This window comes from Hevea brasiliensis, chromosome 14 (assembly GCF_030052815.1).
Source record: "Hevea brasiliensis isolate MT/VB/25A 57/8 chromosome 14, ASM3005281v1, whole genome shotgun sequence".
Classification (NCBI taxonomy): domain Eukaryota; kingdom Viridiplantae; phylum Streptophyta; class Magnoliopsida; order Malpighiales; family Euphorbiaceae; genus Hevea; species Hevea brasiliensis.
The window spans coordinates 58,131,503-58,138,414 of NC_079506.1; the positions used below are offsets into that span (position 1 = coordinate 58,131,503).

General features: G+C 24.6%; 1 pseudogene; it reads right to left on the bottom strand.

The window, feature by feature from the left end:
• Positions 1-1,350: 1,350 nt before the first annotated feature.
• LOC110652578 (clavaminate synthase-like protein At3g21360) lies at positions 1,351-5,880 on the bottom strand (annotated as a pseudogene).
• Between the last annotated feature and the right edge of the window lie 1,032 nt (positions 5,881-6,912).

Below are 6,912 nucleotides of genomic sequence, written 5' to 3' on the forward strand. Positions count from 1 at the left end.
TAAAAAGCAAGGTCTAAATATGGGGCCCTCTAGTTATATATTTTTTTTATATAAATTACATTTATTTACTTTAAATAATATTTATTACTTTTTTAAATTAAAATAAATATCTTTTAAATTGTTGTAGTAAATAAATATTATAGTAAATAAATATTATATTATTAAAGATAAATAAATTCATCTATATTAACAATTAATGAAATGAAGAAATTAATATATAATGACAAGATAATTTATTTTTAGAAAATATTATTAGAGACAAATTTATTTGATTCTAAAAGCAAATTTAAAAATTTTCGTATGGACAATTAAAGTTAATTTAATTTGTCTCTAAACATAGATTTAGGGGCAAATGTTTAGATTGATAATAAAAAAAAAATTTGGGCTAACAAAATTCTATTTATGATATTAGTGTTTGTACAACAATTAAATTTAAAGATTAATGTGTATTGGTCAACTTAAATATATCCTCATTAAAATCTCCAGCAATAGTAATTTTTAAAAGCTCAATTACTTAAAAATAAAATTAAATTTCGATTATTATTTTTCTAACGCGGTATAGTGATTAAAAATTAATATCTAAATATTGGGGAGTTATAGACCTCCATTATTAAAATATGGTGAGGTTCAGCTGAAATTGGGTCCAAATAAAATTAGTGTCCAAATTTTTTATTTAACAAAGTTAGGCCATTGAATATGTTTTATGCACCTCACTCACAAGTTGAATCATCATTAAACATTCTAAATATATTCAAATTGGTTAAATCTTATTTTAAAAGTCACTATTAAAAAAATTTTTATTTGGGCCATATTCTAATAATGTGGGTATGTATTTTGTTTGATTTATATCACCAATATTTGAAAATTGTGGACTAAATTGAAGTACTCACAATAACAATAACATGATTATATGAGTCCATATTTAATGTTATAACTTAGATATATTGGTATATGTAATAATATTTGTTTAAATGTTAAGTACTTTTTAAATTCAAATTAGGCTTGTGTGCTAAATCATAGAAAAAAGCCAAACCTTTGCGCGCTTTTGTATTTTAATCTTATCATTTTAATTTGGCAAAAAAAAAAGCAAAAATTAAAAGATTTACAGAAATTTTATCCAAATTTAAAATCAAAATTGGGGAGAGTATGGCTCTATAGACGTGGCATTTTTTATTCTAAAATCATAGGACCCACTTGACACATCATTGACAAATTATACAAAAAAGCTAAACCTTTGTGCACTTTGATATTTTAATCCAATCGTTTCAATTTTGGTAAAAAAAACTAACCCTTCTCTCTCTCTCTCTTTCTCTCCCTCTCTCCCTTGACAGTCTCTCTGCCTTCTTAGGATCATTTATCTACTGCCTTCTTAGGATCATTTATCGCATCTTCCCAACCTATATACACAATCACCATGCTATTGAACCAAATCTTGCTATTTCTTGACTTGTCGTATTTGATAGCAAGGATTGAACCCATTATCATTTTTGCTCCATTTTCCAACCATCCTAACTTCATCCCTAGCGTAGCTGCCTTGTTGAAACAGAACATAAGATAATTGGACTCACAACATAATTTATACATGTTGTCATGTCAAAATATGAATAGAAAAACAAAGAATAAATATTTCTTCCACCCCCTTCTTGTCTTTGATAAAAAATGTTGTCTTCCAGTCGCAACCAATTAGGGGTGAAGGATCATTATCTTCACTCGATACTCGAGTATAAATCAAACCATGCTCCTCTAGTTGCTCAACGAAATCTGGGTACTTTTTTTTCATTCTCTTACAAATGATATCATCAAGAACTATAAGAGTTATTCCCCAACTCTCTGGTTCTTCATAAAAGAAGAACAATTGCGATGGGAACTTTGGAACCTGAAAAATAATTATAAAAAAAGAACAAATTTTTATTCTATTAATTATAAAATAAACTCATAATCAACTAATTACTTATTGCTCAAAAGCATTGATCAATAAACAGAACCACACCTGCGCTATCTCATGGTGGAAGGGGATCTTCTGGTCAGGCGGGGACTAATTGGCTTGAAGACCTATCCAACAATGTTGGTTCGGGGCCAGCCCCACCGACGTAAGGCAACTTCTTGAATCTGAACACGTCGACGATGTCATTGAAGTCTAAAGTAGTGAGATTTCTTGGTTTTTATGGTATTAGTGAGAGTAGAAATAGATGAAAGAGAAGAGTTTAGAGAAAAAATAAAAGAAAAATGAAAGGAATGGAATTAACATGTTTTATCATCTCTTTGTTTTAATATGGAAGGTCCACCAAATTTTTTGAGTTCTATTAAGAAGTCACCTTCATAAAGTTATCAACTTCCACAATAAAATGCAGAGAGAGAGAGACTACTCTAAGAGAGGGAGAGAGAGAGGGAGAGAGAGAGAGACTACTCTAAGAGAGAGAGAGAGAGAGAGGACTTATTTTTTTTGTCAAAATTAAAATAATAGGATTAAAATGTCAAAGTACGTAAAGATTTGGCTTTTTTTATATAATTTATCAAAATGAAGCATCAAGTGGGTCCCATGATTTTAAAATGAAAAATGCCAAATGGGATGCCATATCATCATAGCCATACTTCCCCCAAATTAGATTTCAGATTTGGATAAAATTTCTGCAAACCTTTCAATTTTGACTTTTTCCTTAAAATTGAAACAATAGGATTAAAATACAAAAACGCTCAAAGGTTTGGCCTTTTTCAGCTAATTGGCCATTATTTAATTATAATATGCTAGTTTAATTAATTTATTTTTGAATATTGGTCAATATTCTTTAATTTTTTTTGTTTAATTGGCTGATTAAAACTATTAATATGCAAAAAATGGCATGCCCATATTTACAATTATATCAACTAAACTGGACAAAATTTAAAAAATATGGGTGATAAAAATTTAAAAATTTAGTATTAATATTTATTAATACCAAATTTTAGATTTAATTTAAATTTTTAGACTACTAATATTAAATACAAATTATTATGGGTGTTTTATGGTTATTAAATTTGCTAACATTAATATATTAGTTTATGATATATTTAGATAAAATGATATTAGACATTATTTAATTGTGAAATTACTTATAAAAATTGGCCATATTTTTAAAAATGTTCATTATTATGATAATGCATACTGGTGTGTATAATATTAACATTATAAGAGAAAATGATGGGCATATTAGCTAGAAACTTTTATGGGTATGTACCTCATAAAAGTACTCACATTCGATACGGGCTACTATTTTTTTTTATAAATATTTTTAATTTTATTACCCACATTCTTTTATAAAGAATTAGGCCCATTTTAATTAACAATGAAATAATTAGCTAATACGCCCATTAAATTGGTCAATAACTCACTCTAAGATTAATTAACTAATCATTTTAATATATATCACTGGTGGCCAATTTAATTAAAATTTCAACTAATTAGCCAGCTAATAATTTTTTTTTTTATCTAAATAAGGTTATTTTTTTACTTTATTAAGCCAATAAAAATAATGAAGATGCCTACTAATGATATATTGACCAATGTTTTATTCGTCTTTTTAAATTTAATGGTCCATATTCAAAGGATTATAATTTTTTGTTTAGAATTAAATATTCATAATCTATTAGCCAATACTTAAACTATTGTCCATATATGTTAAAAAAAAGACTTTTAAATTATTAAAATATTACCCATTAAATGGCTTCAAAAATTTTTATTAGTTTTAACTTGGTACATAAAAATTTAATTTTGGATATTCATAAAAATTGGTCAATATTTTTTTACCATATTCAGATAAAAAAAGATTATTCATTATTTGCCGATAATCTTATAAGGGCTTCAAATTAGTGATTTTTCTTTAAATTAAATTTTTTTTATTGGCCATCTACATCACAATTTAAAAAAAAAATTAATGAGCTAATAACCCATATTCTAATGGATGCAACATTTTACAAAATGTTTAATATTAGTTGTTTAATAATTGGGTATGTTCGGCGACTAATTTTTCAACTAAGTTTGACAAATAAAAAAAAAGATATATTTTTTAAAAAAAATTTATTTTTTAAAATTAGTCCAATATAATTGAAAAGTACTAGACTCATTAATTTTTTGTTTAATTGAACTAATTAAAAAATTTTTAAATTATTAAAATATTCTCTATAATTTATTGGAATTACATATTTTAATGAGTCTATATTTATTACTTAAAAGAAAATTTTTAAAATATTAACCATTAATTTATTTTAATAATTTAAAATATGCGGGCCAAGATGTTTTATTTAAAAGGTTACAAATTCTTTAATTGGACAATATTCAAATACCCAATTTAAGATTAGTTTTTTAAAACATCAACCAATTGGTAGCCAAAAAATCAATTAGTACATTAAAACATTTTTATTGGCCCACATAATGTCTGGCTGTGGATAATTAATGAACTAATTTAAGATTGGCCAATCTCTCTCTCTCTATATATATATATAAGATAATCTAGCACTTTTTTCGAAGAGTTTGTCACGTGTCACCCTCCATAAATAACTTTTTTTATATTAATTATCATTTAATTCCTTTTTATTTGTCTTTTAATTATTATTATTATTTAAAACACTAACTTAATATTTATAATTTAAATTATTTTTTTAAATTTAATATTTAAAAATTAATATCTTTTATTATTAAATGCAATATTTAAAATATATATATATATATATATATATATATATATATATATATATATATATATATTTTAAATATTGCATTTCACCACAAAAGGTATTAATTTATAGCAGACAGATTTTTCTATGATACTTTCACTTAAGATTTCAAATGAATTACATTTATGTCAAGCAGCAAATTAAAATTGAATTTATTGATGACAAATTTAAAAAAAAATGCTAGCTGAATTGAAATTATTGATATTTATTAAATTTCATATAGCATTTATAGAATATTGATTTTCTATACCTTAACCAATTTTGAGCTTCCAAATGCATATACAATGATAAATTTTTCATAATAACCTATATAGTTGTAATATATAATTGTTATTTAATTTTAATTTAATTTTTAAATTATAACCCAAATTTGACTTTTAATTTATTTTGCCTTTCAAAACAGAATAATAATAAACTGGACCACATTCTTTAAATAAAAATATTGAATAATATATAATATATTAATTTAACCAACTAAAATAATATAAACCAAATTTGACTTTTAATTAATTTTGCCTTTCAAAGCCAAATAACAATAAACTCTACCACATTCTTTAAAAAAATATTTGATTGCATTCTTTAAAAAAAAAATTGAATAGTAAACAATATATTAATTTATCATACTAAAATTAAGAAAAGGGATTTAATATACCAATATCAATTAACCCACCTAATCATGTAACCATGTATGGACCTACAAGCATCAATATTACCCAAACTCGAAAGAGCTGGAACCAAATTTACAATGCTTACTAAATCAGGCTCCACACTAACCAATTGCATATTCCTAATAAACCCCAGTACTTCTTTAGGATTCACACTCTGCGACAAAGCCAAAATTATTGCATTCCATGTTATAACATCTTTCTTAGGGATTTTATCAAATACTTTTCTTGCCGATTCTAAATCACCCACTTTACAACACATGTCAATGAGAGTAGTCCCAATAAAAATATCATCCTCTACAAGAACATTTCTAAGAGATCCTACATCCGTCCAATACTTTCTACAAGTCTTGCAAAAGAATCTTGGTTGAGTGAGACTATAGTTGTTGTAGTAACAAAACTTGGTGTTGGTCGAATTACATCTTGGACAATTGAATTGCTCTTGAGGCCTTGCTTTTCTCTCTAACACAGGCCTCATGCACACATTAGATGATATATCTTCCATGGGCTTGCCCAATTTAATATCCTGAAAACCCTTGAGTTAAGAGAGATAACAAAAGGAAATACATAAGAGAGAGGACCATGAAGTTTTGAAGCCTAAAACAAGGTTTTAAGAGATGACAAACAGATCAAAGAGAAATATAGGATGGAAAAAAAGAAAGAAGCCCAAAAGAACAAATGATAATAACAAATTATAAATTTTCCTATCCTTTATGAGTACTCACATAAGCAAAAAGGCCAAGAAAGAAAAAGTTTCTTGCAATTAAATTTTATGTAGCTTATATAGAATACTGATTTTTCTCATAAAAAGAAATTTATATATAATTCCTATTTAATTTTAATTTAATTACCTAATTAAATTCCAAATTTCGCTCTAAAATTAATTTTGACCTTTCAACTCCAAATAATTTAATTTAATTATCCCAATTAAAATTCAAATATCACTCCTAAATTTACTTTGATCTTTCAACTCCAAATAATGGTAAATTATTTATGTATTTCCTAAATGGTTGTAATATATAATTATTATTTAATTTAATATACAAGTTAAAATTAAAAATAAAATATAAATAAAATAAATTAAACATAAAATATTTAATAAAAAAAAAGTTTAATCATTAGGTTTAATTTCAAACAAGTATCATAATTTTATTTTTTTTTAAGTATAATTTATTTTATTAATAATTATTATTGAATAAAAATGATAATAAACAATTTAAAATCAAAAATAGAATATAAACAAAATGAATTAAACATAAAGTAATTAATCATTAACAAAACTTTAATCTTAAATATTAGATATTTTGAATGTGAAGATAGCTTAAGTGACCTATAACAACTATGATATATGGATTATCGGAGAGATTCACGTCCCTATCAAGATCTAATGTTGCAAATTTTTTTATTTAGTATTTAATTATTGATGATTTGCCAACTCAAGATGTTTAATTTCAAAAATTTAATGAATATTAATTATGTTTAATTTCCTTTAAAATATCTACTTCAAATTAGAATCAAACATCTTTTCCATGTTTCC